General features: G+C 44.4%; 1 long non-coding RNA gene across 2 annotated transcripts in view; it reads left to right on the top strand.

The window, feature by feature from the left end:
- The window catches only part of LOC121004770, a 92,732-nt gene extending 78,703 nt beyond the window's left edge, over positions 1 to 14,029 (top strand). The window contains exons 3-4 of one of the 2 annotated variants that reach the window (XR_005779827.1): positions 12,537 to 12,658; positions 13,198 to 14,029. This is a non-coding gene — a long non-coding RNA (uncharacterized LOC121004770). Of the gene's footprint in view, positions 1 to 12,536; positions 12,731 to 13,197 lie in introns of those variants that run through there. The other variant, XR_005779826.1, reaches the window with a different exon arrangement.
- The last annotated feature ends 5,761 nt before the right edge of the window (positions 14,030 to 19,790 follow it).

The raw sequence follows: 19,790 nt of genomic DNA, 5'->3' as shown, positions 1-19,790 counted from the left end.
TTCAGATGTCCGCATGATTTTTACGGATCCACTGATAGATGGATCGGATCCGCAAAACGCATCCGGACGTCTGAATGAAGCCTTACAGGGGCATGATCAATGACTGTGGTTATCACCCCATATAGACTCCCTGATCACCCCCCTGTCATTGATCACCCCCCTGTCATTGATTACCCCCCTGTAAAGCTCCATTCAGACGTCCGCATGATTTTTACGGATCCACTGATAGATGGATCGGATCCGCAAAACGCATCCGGACGTCTGAATGAAGCCTTACAGGGGCATGATCAATGACTGTGGTGATCACCCCATATAGACTCCCTGATCACCCCCCTGTAAAGCTCCATTCAGATGTCCGCATGATTTTTACGGATCCACTGATAGATGGATCGGATCCGCAAAACGCATCCGGACGTCTGAATGAAGCCTTACAGGGGCATGATCAATGACTGTGGTTATCACCCCATATAGACTCCCTGATCACCCCCCTGTCATTGATCACCCCCCTGTCATTGATTACCCCCCTGTAAAGCTCCATTCAGACGTCCGCATGATTTTTACGGATCCACTGATAGATGGATCGGATCCGCAAAACGCCTCCGGACGTCTGAATGAAGCCTTACAGGGGCATGATCAATGACTGTGGTGATCACCCCATATAGACTCCCTGATCACCCCCCTGTCATTGATTACCCCCCTGTCATTGATCACCCCCCTGTAAAGCTCCATTCAGACGTCCGCATGATTTTTACGGATCCACTGATAGATGGATCGGATCCGCAAAACGCATCCGGACGTCTGAATGAAGCCTTACAGGGGCATGATCAATGACTGTGGTGATCACCCCATATAGACTCCCTGATCACCCCCCTGTCATTGATTACCTCCCTGTCATTGATCACCCCCCTGTAAAGCTCCATTCAGACGTCCGCATGATTTTTACGGATCCACTGATAGATGGATCGGATCCGCAAAACGCATCCGGACGTCTGAATGAAGCCTTACAGGGGCATGATCAATGACTGTGGTGATCACCCCCCTGTCATTGATTACCCCCCTGTCATTGATTACCCCCCTGTAAAGCTCCATTCAGACGTCCGCATGATTTTTACGGATCCACTGATAGATGGATCGGATCCGCAAAACGCATCCGGACGTCTGAATGAAGCCTTACAGGGGCATGATCAATGACTGTGGTGATCACCCCATATAGACTCCCTGATCACCCCCCTGTCATTGATTACCCCCCTGTCATTGATCACCCCCCTGTAAAGCTCCATTCAGACGTCCGCATGATTTTTACGGATCCACTGATAGATGGATCGGATCCGCAAAACGCATCCGGACGTCTGAATGAAGCCTTACACGGGCGTGATCAATGACTGTGGTGATCACCCCATATAGACTCCCTGATCACCCCCCTGTCATTGATCACCACCCCTGTCATTGATCACCCCCCCTGTCATTGATCACCCCCCCTGTCATTGATCACCCCCCCTGTCATTGATCACCCCCCCTGTCATTGATCACCCCCCTGTCATTGATCACCCCCCTGTCATTGATCAACCCCCTGTCATTGATCAACCCCCCTGTCATTGATCACCCCCCTGTCATTGATCACCCCCCTGTAAGGCTCCATTCAGACATTTTTTTGGCCCAAGTTAGCGGAATTATTATTTTTTTTTCTTACAAAGTCTCATATTCCACTAACTTGTGACAAAAAATTAAATCTCACATGAACTCACCATACCCCTCACGGAATCCAAATGCGTAAAATTTTTTAGACATTTATATTCCAGACTTCTTCTCACGCTTTAGGGCCCCTAGAATGCCAGGGCAGTATAAATACCCCACATGTGACCCCATTTCGGAAAGAAGACACCCCCAGGTATTCCGTGAGGGGCATATTGAGTCCATGAAAGATTGAAATTTTTGTCCCAAGTTAGCGGAACGGGAGACTTTGTGAGAAAAAAATAAAAAATATCAATTTCCGCTAACTTGTGCCAAAAAAAAAAAAATTCTATGAACTCGCCATGCCCCTCATTGAATACCTTGGGGTGTCTTCTTTCCAAAATGGGGTCACATGTGGGGTATTTATACTGCCCTGGCATTCTAGGGGCCCCAAAGCGTGAGAAGAAGTCTGGTATCCAAATGTCTAAAAATGCCCTCCTAAAAGGAATTTGGGCCCCTTTGCGCATCTAGGCTGCAAAAAAGTGTCACACATCTGGTATCGCTGTACTCAGGAGAAGTTGGGGAATGTGTTTTGGGGTGTCATTTTACATATACCCATGCTGGGTGAGATAAATATCTTGGTCAAATGCCAACTTTGTATAAAAAAATGGGAAAAGTTGTCTTTTGCCAAGATATTTCTCTCACCCAGCATGGGTATATGTAAAAAGACACCCCAAAACACATTCCCCAACTTCTCCCGAGTACGGAGATACCAGATGTGTGACAGTTTTTTGCAGCCTAGGTGGGCAAAGGGGCCCATATTCCAAAGAGCACCTTTCGGATTTCACTGGTCATTTACCTACTTACCACACATTAGGGCCCCTGGAAAATGCCAGGGCAGTATAACTACCCCACAAGTGACCCCATTTTGGAAAGAAGACACCCCAAGGTATTCCGTGAGGGGCATGGCGAGTTCCTAGAATATTTTATTTTTTGTCACAAGTTAGTGGAAAATGATGATTTTTTATTTTATTTTTTTTTCATACAAAGTCTCATATTCCACTAACTTGTGACAAAAAATAAAAACTTCCATGAACTCACTATGCCCATCAGCGAATACCTTGGGGTCTATTCTTTCCAAAATGGGGTCACTTGTGGGGTAGTTATACTGCCCTGGCATTCTAGGGGCCCAAATGTGTGGTAAGGAGTTTGAAATCAAATTCTGTAAAAAATGACGAGTGAAATCCGAAAGGTGCTCTTTGGAATATGGGCCCCTTTGCCCACCTAGGCTGCAAAAAAGTGTCACACATCTGGTATCTCCGTACTCAGGAGAAGGTGGGGAATGTGTTTTGGGGTGTCATTTTACATATACCCATGCTGGGTGAGATAAATATCTTGGTCAAATGCCAACTTTGTATAAAAAAATGGGAAAAGTTGTCTTTTGCCAAGATATTTCTCTCACCCAGCATGGGTATATGTAAAAAGACACCCCAAAACACATTCCCCAACTTCTCCTGAGTACGGAGATACCACATGTGTGGCACTTTTTTGCAGCCTAGGTGGGCAAAGGGGCCCATATTCCAAAGAGCACCTTTTGGATTTCACTGGTCATTTACCTACTTACCACACATTAGGGCCCCTGGAAAATGCCAGGGCAGTATAACTACCCCACAAGTGACCCCATTTTGGAAAGAAGACACCCCAAGGTATTCCGTGAGGGGCATGGCGAGTTCCTAGAATTTTTTATTTTTTGTCACAAGTTAGTGGAAAATGATGATTTTTTTTATATTTTTTTTTTTTTCATACAAAGTCTCATATTCCACTAACTTGTGCCAAAAAATAAAAACTTCCATGAACTCACTATGCCCATCAGCGAATACCTTGGGGTCTCTTCTTTCCAAAATGGGGTCACTTGTGGGGTAGTTATACTGCCCTGGCATTCTAGGGGCCCAAATGTGTGGTAAGGAGTTTGAAATCAAATTCTGTAAAAAATGACGAGTGAAATCCGAAAGGTGCTCTTTGGAATATGGGCCCCTTTGCCCACCTAGGCTGCAAAAAAGTGTCACACATCTGGTATCTCCGTATTCAGGAGAAGTTGGGGAATGTGTTTTGGGGTGTCTTTTTACATATACCCATGCTGGGTGAGAGAAATATCTTGGCAAAAGACAACTTTTCCCATTTTTTTATACAAAGTTGGCATTTGACCAAGATATTTATCTCACCCAGCATGGGTATATGTAAAATGACACCCCAAAACACATTCCCCAACTTCTACTGAATACGGAGATACCAGATGTGTGACACTTTTTTGCAGCCTAGGTGGGCAAAGGGGCCCACATTCCAAAGAGCACCTTTCGGATTTCACTGGTCAGTTTTTACAGAATTTGATTTCAAACTCCTTACCACACATTTGGGCCCCTAGAATGCCAGGGCAGTATAACTACCCCACAAGTGACCCCATTTTGGAAAGAAGAGACCCCAAGGTATTTCGTGATGGGCATAGTGAGTTCATGGAAGTTTTTATTTTTTGTCACAAGTTAGTGGAATATGAGACTTTGTAAGAAAAAAAAAAAAAAAAAAAAAATCATCATTTTCCGCTAACTTGTGACAAAAAATAAAAAGTTCTATGAACTCACTATGCCCATCAGCGAATACCTTAGGGTATGTACTTTCCGAAATGGGGTCATTTGTGGGGTGTTTGTACTGTCTGGGCATTGTAGAACCTCAGGAAACATGACAGGTGCTCAGAAAGTCAGAGCTGCTTCAAAAAGCGGAAATTCACATTTTTGTACCATAGTTTGTAAACGCTATAACTTTTACCCAAAGCATTTTTTTTTTACCCAAACATTTTTTTTTTATCAAAGACATGTAGAACAATAAATTTAGAGCAAAATTTATATATGGATGTCATTTTTTTTGCAAAATTTTACAACTGAAAGTGAAAAATGTCATTTTTTTGCAAAAAAATCGTTAAATTTCGATTAATAACAAAAAAAGTAAAAATGTCAGCAGCAATGAAATACCACCAAATGAAAGCTCTATTAGTGAGAAGAAAAGGAGGTAAAATTCATTTGGGTGGTAAGTTGCATGACCGAGCAATAAACGGTGAAAGTAGTGTAGGTCAGAAGTGTAAAAAGTGGCCTGGTCTTTCAGGGTGTTTAAGCACTGGGGGCTGAGGTGGTTAAAGCTGGCAGTCTGCAGTTAAAGCACATCTTGTTCGTTGCATTTATGTCCCAATATTTATGGACCTGACTGTATATGCAACACACATAAATACACCATATACATGGTAAACATACATAAATACACCATATATACACTACACACACATACCACAAAACTTTTAAAAAGTCTAAGGAAGTAAAATCAGTGTCATGCAAAGTTTTATTTACAGCGCCGGCCCACACCTCTAACTCCTCCCAATGTCTATCTGTACATGTCCCAACCCTGCTTTGTCTCCATTGTGCTCCCCACACAGCAGTTATGCCAGATCTGGGATGATTGGGAGGTATGCATACATAAACAGAATATATAGACACTACACTCACATAATCACATATACAATATACACCATACAGTATATAAATGACACCTAGGCTACACTTACAGTAGATTTACCTACACCATATACATTTTATACACATTTGTACCTAGCACTAAAGACATATTTGCAGACATATTATATTCTGTGCTATACAGAATACAGCACCACATACCTCTTACATCCAGGGACTTCTCCTCTGATGCAGAACTTCTCTTTCTTCATCTTCTCCTTTGAGACCAGACCGCCATGATGATTTTTCACCCATCTCTCATCTCTGCAGTTGGACAAAAGACATCTTAGGTTCCTACTTTTCCATCATCAAACGTTCTGTGTGCCAGTACAAAAAATTTCCCTCAGTGCCCCCAGTTGAGCTAATGTCCCTATATTGCCCCCATAATGTGTGCAAGTATAAAATACTCCTATATAATGTCCCTAGGAAATGCCCACATAGTACTCCTCACCTCTTCCTTATAGTGCCCCCATAATGTGCCAGTATAAGATTCCCCTATAGTGTTACCCAGAATGTGCCAGTATAAATGCCCCTTCTTAGTGCCCCCATATTGTGCCTATATAATATGCCCCCATAGTGTTCTTCCCCCCTTCAACACCATAGTGTCCCCATAATGTGCCAGTATAAGATGCCCCCATAGTGTCCCCCATGATGTGCCAGTAATGCTCCCAAAGTGTCCCCCATGTGCCAGCAATGCCCCCAGTAGATGCCCCCATAGTGTCCCCCATATGCCAGCAATTCCCCCAGTAGATGCTCCCATAGTGTCCCCATGTGCCAGCAATGCCCCCAGTAGATGCTTCGATAGTGTCCCCCATATGCCAGCAATGCTCCCAGTAGATGCCCCCATAGTGTTCCCAAGGATGTGCCAGTAGATTCCCCCATAGTGTCCCCCATGTGCCAGCAATTCCCCAGTAGATACCCCCACAGTGTCCCCCATGTGCCAGCCATGGCCCCAGTAGATTCCCCCATAATGTCCCCATGATGTGCCAGTAATTCCCCCAGTAGATTTACCCATAGTGTCCCCAATGTGCCAGCAATGCCCCCAGTAGATGCCCCCCATAGTATCCCCCATATTCCAGCAATGCCCCCATAGTGTCCCCATGGGCCAGAAATGCCCCCAGTAGATGCCCCCATAGTGTCCCCATGTGCCAGCAATGCCCCCAGTAGATGCTCCCATAGTGTCCCCCATGTGCCAGCAATGTCCCCAGTAGATGCCCCCCATAGTGTCCCCAAGGATGTGCCAGTAGATGCCTCCATACTGTTACCCATGTGCCAGCAATGCCCCAGTAGATACCCCCATAATGTCCCCCATGTGCCAGCCATGCCCCAGTAGATACCCCCCATAGTGTCCCCCATGATGTGCCAGTAATGCCCCCAGTAGATGCCCCATAGTGTCTCCCATGATGTGCCAGTAATGCCCCCATAGTGTCCCCCATGTGCCAGCAATGCCCCAAGTAGATGCCCCCCATAGTGTCCCCTATATGCAAGCAATGCCCCCAATAGATGCCCCCATAGTGTCCCCATGTGCCAGCAATGCCTCCATAGTGTCCCCATGTGCCAGCAATGTCCCTAGTAGATGCCCCTATAGTGTCCCCAAGAATGTGCCAGTAGATGCCCCATAATGTCCCCCATGTGCCAGCCATCCCCCAGTAGATACCCCCATAGTGTCCCCCTTGATGTGCCAGTAATGTCTGCAGTAGATGCCCTTATAGTGTCCCCCATGATATGCAAATAATGCTCGTATAGTGTCCCCCATGATGTGCCAGTAGATGCCCCCATAGTGTCCCCCATGATGTGCCAGTAGATGCCCCCATAGTGTCCCCCATGATGTGCCAATAATGCCCCCATAGTGTCCCCGATCATGTGCCAGTAATTCCCCCAGTTGATGCCCCCATAGCGCGCCACATAAAAGAAAAAAACACACTAATACTTACCTCCATGCTTGTAGCGATGCAGGCCTCTTCCGGCCTGTGTCCCACGCAGTACAAATCTCGACTCAGGCGTACGCGATGATGTCATTGCTCCACCTGCGCCAGCCTCTGATTTGCTGCAAGCCTAGTGCCTGCAGCCTATCAGAGGAGCAGGAAAGGAAGACGCCTCTCCCTTGCTCTGCTGCATCTCCCCCTGACCTGCTGCCGCCGCTGCCAAGCTCCGGATCGGGATTCAGCCAGCAACACGGTTCTCCGATCCGTCTGTAATTTTAAGAACCGGATCTGGAGAACAGGAGCGAATCGGCTGAATCCCATGCTTGGGTGTAGTTCAACACACCAGATCCTTCTCTTCCCCCACATCATTTGTCATGGAAGAGTAGGGAGCTCCCCATACACGTTAGACTGTCAGCCGGTGAACAGGTTTTGCCTGCAATAGTCTAATTCATATGAAGGACCCTTATTCTTTCCAAAACAAATCTTACAGATTTTCTGAAATAAAACATATTTTCTTGGAAAGTTTCCGGCATGACATACAGTATCCATCATTAAAGGGTAGCTGTCATGTTTTCATAAAAAAATCAATTTTAGCATATTTTACTGCTGTAGCTGCATTATGCATAAAGCAATCTTTAGTTTCTTCACACACCACTGTTTTCCTTGAGTTTTTCCCTTTCTTAAGGCTGTTTAAACATTTACAATATGAGGACCTTCTCAACATGGCTCCTCTGCCAGTTTTCTGAGAACAAAACTACTTTCCCTCACTTCCCATACACACTTGCCGTAGCCAGCAGCCCCCTGTCAGCCAATCAGATTGGATTACTGAGAGACACGCCTCCTCACTCTGAAGCCTAATGCAGGCATGCAGTGTGAAGGACCATCCCTCTTTATTCTGTTTACATTAATTTGGGAGACAGACAAGCCCTAGTAATGGTCTTTTAAGGGAGCAGCGGGCAGTAATGAAAGCGGTTATTATAAGGTAATTACAGATCTTTTGACAATCATTGACAGACTAACTCAGGTATACAAGCCTAGCTCTAATAAACTAGCAAAAAAAAAGACATTTATCCTTTCTCTTTCTTCCTTCACCTTTTGTTCCTCATTTTATACTGTGCGTGGCCCACAAGTGTACATGTTGACTTTCCTTTGATGGAAAAATGTACTGTATTTATTAAGTAACCTGAAATGAAGTTCATCACCACTGGAAGAAAATACAGTCTATTTTCTTTTGTCCTTCTGTCTCAACAATGATTTTCATGTGTATCGTACAGATCCAGCTCCTGGCCCTATTTCCCAGCAGTATAAATAATACAGAATGATGATCCATCTGTTTACTCCGTACATAAGAAGACCGAGCCTGGGAGACAAGTGTACTCACCAGCTTTCTCAATCATTCATGTCTGACATTCTCTTTAACTGAAACAGATAACTATGAAACTGGACAAAGTTGCCGCTGGCACATGACCTCACCATAGTGAAGCTATGTCTAGCACTATAGCATAGAGAACATCATGTATTGGAACCACATGTGCTGTCTTTACCATTAACAATTAAGGCTTAGACAGGATACTGAATTTCCTGAAAGAGACCAGTCCTATATGGAGATTTACTGACAAAGTTCCATGGAAAACAAATATGCAAAGAGTTATCTCCCAAGAAAGAGAATCTCTCTAGCGCCATCTGTTGTAAGTGGCCCCCTATGAGTCAAGATGCAACTTTCCAGCAAGCCTTGGGATTTGACTAGGGAATATAGCCAGGCCAGATATCCATCCGTAAACAGCTGTTTTGGAGTGTCTGCCCCTCATTAGTACAGAGTAGGATTTTGGCTGGCTCAGTGCGATACCTTGGAAGCAGCTTAGGCAGGGTGCTGAATCTACTTACAGAGACAAGTCTTGTATGGAGACTTACTGGAAGTACTCCATGGTATGGAGACTTAATGGCAATACTCCATGGAAAATGAATATGCAAAGAGGTATATCCCAAGAAACCATCTCACCAATGCCACTGTAACGTTACATTACCCTACTTCGTGAGATTTCCCTACCTCGTAACTTCCGGTCGCCGATCTGTGCATGCGCAAAATGACGGTTTAGGGAAATCTCACAGCGGAGTTCAGCTGGACACCGGGACACTGCGCATGCGCCGGAGAGCCTCACCAGCCTTAGGGTAGGGAAAGATTACGGCCCAGTGGGCAAGCACGGCTAACTACAGAACATCCATCCGATCTTCACGCTTGCGCAGTGTGGGGGTAGGGAGATCTGATGGCCATTTTTTCTGTTAAATAAAAAAATATTTTTATTTATTTAACAGAAAAAATAGCCATCAAATCTCCCTACCCCCACACTGCGCAAGCGCGGAGATCGGATGGATGTTCTATAGTCAGGGCCGTCTTTAACAAGGGGCAAAAGGGGCAGCTGCCCCGGGCCCAGTTGCTCCTGGGGGGCCCAAAGCAGATGCCTCTTGAGCCCTGCTGGCAACTGCCCCAAGTATCAGGCTATCAGCTACACAGGGGGGTGCTGCCATGCCATGCCTGCCGGCACTCCAGGCAGCGTACTGTGAGAGCTGTAATTTTCTAGGACCTTAGATTACATCATCAACATGTGACCAGTAACCTAGCAATATCACTGGTCACATGGCTATGAGGTCATCACAGGTCCTGTCTACCAAGAGTGTTGCTGCAGGAGAAGTTTCCCATAATTGTGGAGCTTTTTTTGAGAAGATTATATCAGGAAAAGGTGACAGGGGCTGTAATGCTAATATACTACTGTATAGTGGGGTGCTATACTGCTCTACTGTATACTATGGGGGTGCTGTATACTGTATATTGTGGGGTGCTTTATACTGTGGGGGGCTGTATATTTTGGGGTGCTGTATACTGTGGGGTACTGTATACTGTGAGGTGCGGTATTCTGTATAGTTTGGGGTGCAGTATACCGTGAGGTGCTGTATACTGTGGGTGCTGTAAATTGTGGAGTGCTATACTGCTGTACTGTATTGTGTTCGGGGCTGTATACTGTGGGTGCTGTAAATTGTGGAGTGCTATACTGCTGTACTGTATTGTGTTCGGGGCTGTATAGTGTGGGGTGCTGTATAGTGTATAGTTTGGGGTGCTGTATACTGCGAGGTGCGGTATTCTGTATAGTTTGGGGTGCTGTATACCGTGAGGTGCTGTATACTGTGGGTGCTGTATATTGTGAAGTGCTATACTGCTGTACTGTATAGTGTGGGAGGCTGTATAGTGTGGGGTGCTGTATAGTGTATAGTTTGGGGTGCTGTATACTGTGAGGTGCGGTATTCTGTATAGTTTGGGGTGCTGTATATTGTGAGGTGCTGTATACTGTGGGTGCTGTATATTGTGGAGTGCTATACTGCTGTACTGTATAGTGTGGGGTGCTGCATAGTGTGGGGTGCTGTATAGTGTATAGTTTGGGGTGCTGTATACTGTGAGGTGCTGTATATTGTGGGGTGCTATACTGCTCTACTGTATACTGTGAGGTGTTGTATACTGTATAGTGTGGGGTGCTATACTGCATAGTGTGGGGTGCTGTATACTATAGGGTGCTATACTGCATACTCTGGGGTGCACTGTAATGCTAGGGTGAACCGAGCCCCGGTCTCCTTCCTGCAGAGTGGTGCCAACTTCCAGCCTGAGCCCAGCTGCGAAGAGCACTGATCCTGAGCCGCTGGAGTCTTCAGAACTGGAATTATTTATATCACTGTACTCTACCAGGTGTGTGGATTTTTTGTGTGTGTGTGTTGTGGTGGAGGCCGTGATTGCATGCTAGGGTGTGGGAAGGCAGGATCCAGGAGGCCCAAGTCAATTTTTGCCCAGAGTCCAATCAATATTAAAGACGGCCCTGTCTGTAGTTAGCCATGCTTGCGCACTGGGCCGTAATTTTTCCCTACCCTAAGGCTGGTGAGGCTCTCCGGCGCATGCGCAGTGTCCCGGTGTCCAGCTGAACTCCACTGTGAGATACCCCTAAACAGTCGTTTTGCGCATGCGCAGATCGGCACAACTCCGGCACGCCTTCTCACGTAATTTCCGGTGAGACCGGAAGTTACGAGGTAGGGAAATCTCACAAAGTAGGGAAATGTAACGTTACACCACCTATTGGATGTGGCTCCCTGTATGTCAAGATCTGACTTTCCAACAAGCCTTGGGATTTGACAAGGGAATATAACCAAGTCAGTTATCTATCAGTAGACATGTGTTTCAGGGTGCTTGTCCTTCATCAGGACTGAGTAGAATTCTGGATTGCTCACTACAATGCCTTGGAAGTAGCTTAGGCAGGGTGCTGAATCTCTTTAAAGAGACAAGTCCTGTATAGAGACTTACTGGAAGTACTCCATAGTATGGATACTTATTGTCAATGCTCCAGGCATACTGCCAGCTAGGGCTGATCATGCTGAGGGAAACAATCCCTCTGCATTTGAAATTGGTGTCCATGTCATGGAGAAATATACGCTAGTGAAGAATTTGGAGCACCAAAGGGTGAGCCTAGCCTCTCGGAGCATTACTTCACCACTGTCTTCCCCTTTTAGCCACAGCCCCCTCCCCTTAAGTGACTGGGCCAGGCATCCCTGAATGTCTTCATTCCTGGCACAGTGATCACCCGAATGCGTCGGTTAATGTTCAGTGCATGCACTGAATCCAGACTGTGCATGCACCAGTTCAATATTCACTGGCTCATGCACAGGATTACAGGGCTAGGCAGGAAGACAATGAGGATGCCTGAACCTGTCACTGAAGGGGAGGAGGGATTGCCTAAATGGCAATGCAGTGGTGAAGCGGTGATCCAAGGGCCACTAGGCCCACCCCTCAGTGCTCTAAACACTACACTAGCATAAACAGTATATTACTCTACAACTTGGCCACTATTTTCAAATACAGGGGGATCATTTATCTCAGCATGATCAACCCTAACAGACAGTATGCCTGGTTTAATAGGGATGATCATGATGACAGATTCTCTTTAAAGGAGGAGGTATGATGTTCCAAATTTATCACAGAGGTGCATTCTATGTGATAGATTTGGTGCATCTACCTAGAAATTAGACTTTTTTCTATACCTTACACCAGCTCAATTTGGGCTGACCCACCATTTTAAAATTTCAAGACCCACTTTTAATTTTTCCCAGGTCACATTCTGCTGAAAACCAATTCTGGGTCTGCAGAAACAGCTTCAAAAATATTGATGTGAATTGAATGTATATACTCGTATAAGGTGAGAAACGTCTCCATGAAAATTTAGAATGACGACTCTTAGACTTTCTATGAAATTTTTGAGTTGCAACTTTTTTACTTTCTATGTTCTTGGGCCTTTTGAATTTTATTTGCATCATTTACCTGATTTTTTTCATTTTATATGTGACCATGTTACAGGGAGAATAATAGTTGACCCTTCAAACCAGAGGAATCCACTGCGAATGATGATGGAAATGTTGAAAATACAACCCGCTACCAGCAACAGTTATGTGGATTTCTGTTTCAGATTTCGAGAAAAGGTACAGGAGATGACCTTAATTTCTGCTGCGAAGGCACTAAAGCACACAAATAAAAATAGCATAGCATATAAATGATTGGTCTGTTTCATTTTCCAAAATTGCTCTAAAAGTCAGGTTTTTTCATAGGGTGACATCCGTAAATAGATGGATGATAAATGCAGATAGAAAGTGTGTGTATACAGAAGGTCATAAATATATATTGAGCTAGAACCGCTTCATCTCCAAAAGATGCAGAGCACTTTGTGGAGAGAACAAAAACACCAGATGTTCTGAGATTTTTTGAGATTTAGGAAATCAAAGAAAAACATTTGGAGCAGTGTGGATAATATGAGTCCTTGGCTTCATATCCTTCTTTCAGTAGTGGAGATTGATAATGGGGGCCCCAATTGTTGTGCATTATCTAAACAGTTATATTAGCATTTTTGTTGTCCCCATACAAGCACACGGAACCAAGGAGGGGATGAGGATATCTCAGCTGTATGAATAGCTTTGCGTATTTGTTATAATTACTTCTCATTCATTCTTAAATTTGTATTAAGGGACCTGACAGCTTCTTACGAGGAGAAGACATTGTGTAGTTCTGCAGGAAAACACTGAATTAATGACTATGGTGGGAGCCTCATTATGGACAATGAGCAGATTGATGGTTTATGTTGTCGAAGCAGTAATGTTTTCCCACAAAAACACTTTTAACTGTTTTATGACCAGGTTCACAGGTAGAATTTAAAGTGGTTTTCCAGCCCCTTTCTCCTACCCAATCTGACATCAGATAGAAAGAGGCACTGCTAACTGCCCGATCAGACATTGCCAAGAAGCCAGTTCAACGTGAAGCAGGTATTGCATGATACTTACTGAACATTGTCAGCTGTCCCAACACATCCCCACTGTAACAATGAAGAATTGGACTTAACCCATAGCAGTCACCTTTCCATGTACTGACAGTGTTGCGTGATACTAGATACCCCTAGACGTCTAGTAGAGCTGAATTGAACATAACATATATGAAGCTAGTATCAACACTGGAAGACAACAAAGTACTGAAATAAACTCATCGATAGATGGCAAGAACTGAACAACGATATCCACAGATGAAGGAGATTGTAGCCCGGCAGTGGTATACAGCTTGATTGTGGACGAATGACCGTGAACAGAAATGAAGCCATTCTGAACTGACCATGCTCTGAATACCACCAAGGAGCATAGCCAAGACAAGTCAACAGCTCAGCAACAGTCAAAGCTCATAGGACTACAGATCCCGGAATAAACAGATAACGCATTAGACTACAACAAGATGCAAAAAATCTGGAAAGAAATACATATAGCGTACACTATTCCCAGCAATAAAAATGACATAAGGACTGGACAAATAAAGGCTAAACAATCAAAAACTCCACCCTAAATCAACCAGGCCAAACTAGGTGATAACGTACAAAGATTCAGATGCAAGATAGTTGCTCCTAACATCCACACGAAATACCAGAATGGATGGGAGAAGAGGTGATGGACGTCTCTTTCAAAGGGGTTATCCCAATATTTAAACTTATCACCAATCTACAGGACAGGTGGTAAGTGTCTGATGTGTGCTAGGACCCCCACCAATCACCAGAATGTGGTACCAGTGCTGACTGGAGCATCATACCTCCCAACTTTATAAATGAACAAAGAGGGACACATTTTTTCCACACTAGGCCACGCCTCTAACTCCACCCAAAACATAACTATACACTTAACCCCACCCAGTCCCCTTAATGCCCCCACATAATAATTATTCCCCCTTTATGCGACCACACAGTATTTATGCCCACATTGTATCTTTACAGAATTATACCCAGCTGTGCCCCCAGTAATATGCCCAGCTGTGCCCCTCAGTACTATGCCCTCATTTTGCCACCCAGTAATATGCCCACATTGTTCCCCCCAGTAATATGCCCAGCTGTGTCCCAAGTAATATGCCAACTGTGCCCCTCAGTAATATGCCCAACTGTGCCCCTCTGTAATATGCCAACATTGTGCCCCCCCCAGAAATATGCCTATTGTACCCCCAGTAATATGTCCACATTGTGCCCCCAGTAATATGCCTACATTGAGCCCCCAGTAAGATGACCACATTGTGCCCCCAAGTAATATGCCCACATTGTGCCCCCAATAATATGCCCACATTGTGCCCCCAATAATATGCCCACATTGTGCCCCCAATAATATGCCCACATTGTGCCCCCAGTAATATGCTTACATTGTGCCCCCAGTAATATGTCCACATTGTGCCCCCAGTAATATGCCCACATTGTGCCCCTCACAGAAAGTAAAAAAAATAAACACCACAAACTTACCTTCTTCCTAGCAGCAGGACAACGTCTGCCCTAGTCTGTGAAGGAGGCGGAGCCGAGGCTGACTGTCGTCCGCCCCTGCCCCCCGCACAGACCAGAGGTGTGGAGAGCCAGCGGTGGGAGTGATGATAAAGCAGGGAGCCGGCTCTTTGCTTCATCATAATACAGGCAGAAAGAAAGCGGGACATACCTCTCTCATACCGGGACAGCCACTGTAATCCGGGACTGTCCTGCCGGATCCGGGATGGTTGGGAGGTATACATCGGTGAAGCATGTATGTTGCCACTTCATTCAACTTTATAGGACCGCTGAAGAGGAGTTAAGTACAGGTCAAAGCTATCCTTAGCAGTCCTATAGATACAAATGGAGCAGCAGTGTGCACGCTTGACCAACACTCCATGTGGTGGGGACGCACACCCATTTTCATTATCAGTGGAGGACCCAGTGGTGAAGACCCCACTAATCAGACACATATCTCCTATTCTTTGGATGGGTGACATGTTTTATTGTTGGGACAACCACTTTAAGTGTTGTTTGGAGTCTTTGATCACACATTTCATTTTTCAATATGTTTTGCTTATGTTTTGTTTGTTTCCATTGTTGTTCCATTGTTGCTCTATTTCTATGTTGTAGGGCACAATCCGGAGATTTTGAGTGGCGCATGGATGAGGTAAAGGACATCATACACATCAATCAGAGAAAGAGGGAATGGCTTAGCGCAATGGACCACTGTCAATCAATGAGTAGGACTACTCTCTGGAATTCTAAACCTGGGATGAGCAGAGATGTAAATGAATGAATGACAAGTTATACTGAATCATTTCCCATAAAATTATATATCAGTCTGCTCAGCTCCTCCTGCTCTGTAACATGCTGCCTACAGATAGACCTGCATTTTCAATATGATGGATTCCCTTAAAGTAATAAAGTGTTTTGTTACAGAGGCCGCTCAAGCCACTGATCCCGGATCTTGGCCTCCAGGCCTAGACTTGTGTCCTGCTATCCTCCGCTTCCTTGCAAGCTTGTCTCCTGGGGTAACATTTCTCCTACTCACAAACTGAGGCCTGCTAGTCTGTGCTCTCCCTGAACTTGTAGGGAGCATGCAGGCACTTCCTCTGACTCTTAAAAGGCCATGATAACACCCTTAGGTTTAGCCAAAGTCAAACCAGTAGGTTGACACAGTGGTTCCACCCCCACTGCCATACCATGTTTCTCTCCAGACACTCTACAGTTTGAAGAACCCACCAAACACCTTCAGGTGTCAGATGTCTGCAGCTTGGTGTGACATGGAGGGAGCAGGATCTTTGTGTCTTCCTGTCTGTAATTCAGGATTGAATTGGAGGCTTTAACTTCTCTGAAGAGCGTCAACATGTCCACAAAATGTTTCCTAGCCTTGAACACCAGATTCAAAAAGTGAATTTGAATGAATTTTTTTTTGACTACTCCAATTCATTATGGCATTACAAAAATATTGCCTCTCATTTAGGCAAAAATGCAAAGTGACTGGTGCTAGGCTGAGGTAGGCTATGAATACCTTCATTCCACCATGCTCTTGTCCCCTCCACAACCGCTGCCACCAACACCTGATTTACTTCAGAGGACATCTGCACATTAATCATTTTAGGCATCTCATTTTTTTTTTTTTAAGTTGAATGTCATCTCTCATTAAAGAGTATTTTATAGCATAAATTGATTAACCATTGTCATACAATTTAATGCTGTTCCACAAAGAAAAGTAAGGTAGGAAGAGCTACTGTTTACTGACCTTAAATAAGGACCTAGGACTATGTAACATCAGCAGACTGCTACAGAAAAAGACTGTACGAGGCTGCAAAAGGACTGGGCAGAAAGAGAACTATGTGCTCATTTCTACCTTCTTTATTATGGAACTACTGAGACTGCTGTGATGCTGTGGGACATGGGGCTTTCTATAATCTTTATACGCAATTTTCCAATCAGCCTTCAATTAAATTATTTTTTTCTGTGGCTCTAATAGCAGTAAATATTCATTACCCAAGTATATTCGGAGGCGCTCTACAGATAAATTTCACCTTATGGGTAAATTTATATAATGATGTATAGGGAATTCACTCACCTCAGCTCTTTTATTTCTAATCAAGCTTGCCATTTATTAACCCAAGCACACACCATGAGTAGTTTCATAAGAATCCAGTTAAAGGAACCTCTCCCCATGAAGACGTAGTGTAATCAGCAGGCAGCATATTATAGAGCACAAGGAGCTGAGCAGATTGAAATATACAGGGTGGGCCATTTATATGGATACACCTTAATAAAAATGGGAATGGTTGGTGATATTAACTTCCTGTTTGTGGCACATTAGTATATGTAAGGGGGGAAACTTTTCAAGATAGGTGGTGACCATGGTGGCCATTTTGAAGTCGGCCATTTTGAATCCAACTTTTGTTTTTTCAATAGGAACAGGGTCATGTGACACATCAAACTTATTGGGAATTTCACAAGAAAAACAATGGTGTGCTTGGTTTTAACGTAAATTTATTCTTTCATGAGTTATTTACAAGTTTCTGACCACTTATAAAATGTGTTCAATGTGCTGCCCATTGTGTTGGATTGTCAATGCAACCCTCTTCTCCCACTCTTCACACACTGATAGCAACACCGCAGGAGAAATGCTAGCACAGGCTTCCAGTATCCGTAGTTTCAGGTGCTGCACATCTCGTATCTTCACAGCATAGACAATTGCCTTCAGATGACCCCAAAGATAAAAGTCTAAGGGGGTCACTGGATATGCGAAATTGCTACATGATGATGTGTTTCCCTCTTTATGCACTGAAGCTGGCATGTTCCGTGAGGTTTTCCAGCAAGATGGTGCACCACCACATTATGGGTGTCAGGTCCGAGCATTCCTAGATGAACAGTTTCCTGAAAAGTGGATTGGTCGTCGTGGGCCAGTTGAATGGCCCCCAAGGTCTCCCGATCTGACCCCCTTAGACTTTTATCTTTGGTGTCATCTGAAGGCAATTGTCTATGCTGTGAAGATACGAGAGGTGCAGCACCTGAAACTACGGATACTGGAAGCCTGTGCTAGCATTTCTCCTGCGGTGTTGCTATCAGTGTGTGAAGAGTGGGAGAAGAGGGTTGCATTGACAATCCAACACAATGGGCAGCACATTGAACACATTTTATAAGTGGTCAGAAACTTGTAAATAACTCATGAAAGAATAAAGTTACGTTAAAACCAAGCACACCATTGTTTTTCTTGTGAAATTCCCAATAAGTTTGATGTGTCACATGACCCTCTTCCTATTGAAAAAACAAAAGTTGGATTGAAAATGGCAGACTTCAAAATGGCCACCATGGTCACCACCCATCTTGAAAAGTTTCCCCCCTTACATATACTAATGTGCCACAAACAGTAGGTTAATATCACCAACCATTCCCATTTTTTTAAGGTGTATCCATATAAATGGCCCACCCTGTAGTTATTTAGGGAAATAGATGTAGTAAAATGTGTTAGTTATTTATTTATCTACATCTCTGCTCTTTCTGTGCTTAGGAGTCATGTGGGTGGTTGTATTCAAATATCGACTGCTAACTCTACCTCTCTGGAGCTCAGGGTGTAGGCTGGCTCCACCCCCTAGTTCTTGGAGTTTCCAGTCAGTCTAGCTATAGAGAGGAAGTCCAGCTCCAAACCCTTGGTATGAGTTCCTCCCCCGTGGCGATGTGGAGAGGGATGAGACAGGGTTGTCCCCTCTCTCCCCTCCTTTTCGCTCTTTTTATCGAACCATTGGCTTGTCGGATCCGTTTGGAGAATCGTATAGAGGGCTTCGGGGTGGCGGGAGTGAGCGATAAAATAAGTCTGTATGCAGATGATGTGATTCTGTTCTTGGATCAGGGATGGAAAATCCTTCCGTATGTCATAGAGGTAATAGAATCCTACGGGAAATTATCAGGTTATATGATCAATTGGACAAAGTCATCGCTCCTCCCGCTGAACCGGAAAGCTGTAGATGTGGGGAGCCGAGTGTGTATCTTGGCCCCTAATGATTCCTTGAACTATCTGGGGGTTAAGATCGGGGTTCCAATAAGTAGGTTTTATGACTTGAATCTGGCCCCAGTTTTGAATAAAGTTAGGACCAAAGTTGGCGCTTGGCGGAAACTAATATTGGCACAGACAGATCGAATTGCATTGATCAGGATGATTATTTTACCCATAGTTTTGTTCCCGATGTGTGCTTCCCCTATTTGGATTGACGATATCTTCTTTCATAGATTGGAGACCCTAATTAACGATCTAATCTGGGGTAGGAAGAGGGTCCGTATAAAGCAGAGATATCTATGGTTGTCGGAGGCAGATGGTGGGCTGTCACTACCTTTTTTTCAAGGTTATTATTTTTGTGCACAGATTCAGCGGTGCTGTCATTGGAAAGAGAGTCTATTATCACGATACTTGAATAAAGTTATTGACACACCAATTGAGAACATTTTTGTATGTTTGGAAACTGGTACTATGGGCATGAAGAGGTCCTTGCTGGTCCCTTGCTCACTACAGAGGGTGTGGAACAGGCTGAAGGAGATCCTTAAAGTCTCCGGTCCGTTTGGTTTCACTCCTCTGTGGGGGAACGGGGCGCTGGAGGAGTTCTTCAAAATTACAGATTTTGGTTACTAGACACGAAATGGCATCTATATGGTGTCTCACCTTTTTTACTTAGGTCGCTTTAAGTCACTTTCGGAACTCGGATTTAATCATTGTTCACCATTAGATTTATTTATGTATGCACGTTTGAAATACTTATTTGAAGCCTCTAGGAATAGGGGTCGTATTT

Source organism: Bufo bufo, chromosome 6, assembly GCF_905171765.1.
Source record: "Bufo bufo chromosome 6, aBufBuf1.1, whole genome shotgun sequence".
Lineage (NCBI taxonomy): Eukaryota > Metazoa > Chordata > Amphibia > Anura > Bufonidae > Bufo > Bufo bufo.
Note: the sequence above shows the minus strand (reverse complement) of the source record. Positions and strands in the feature narration are given on the sequence as shown.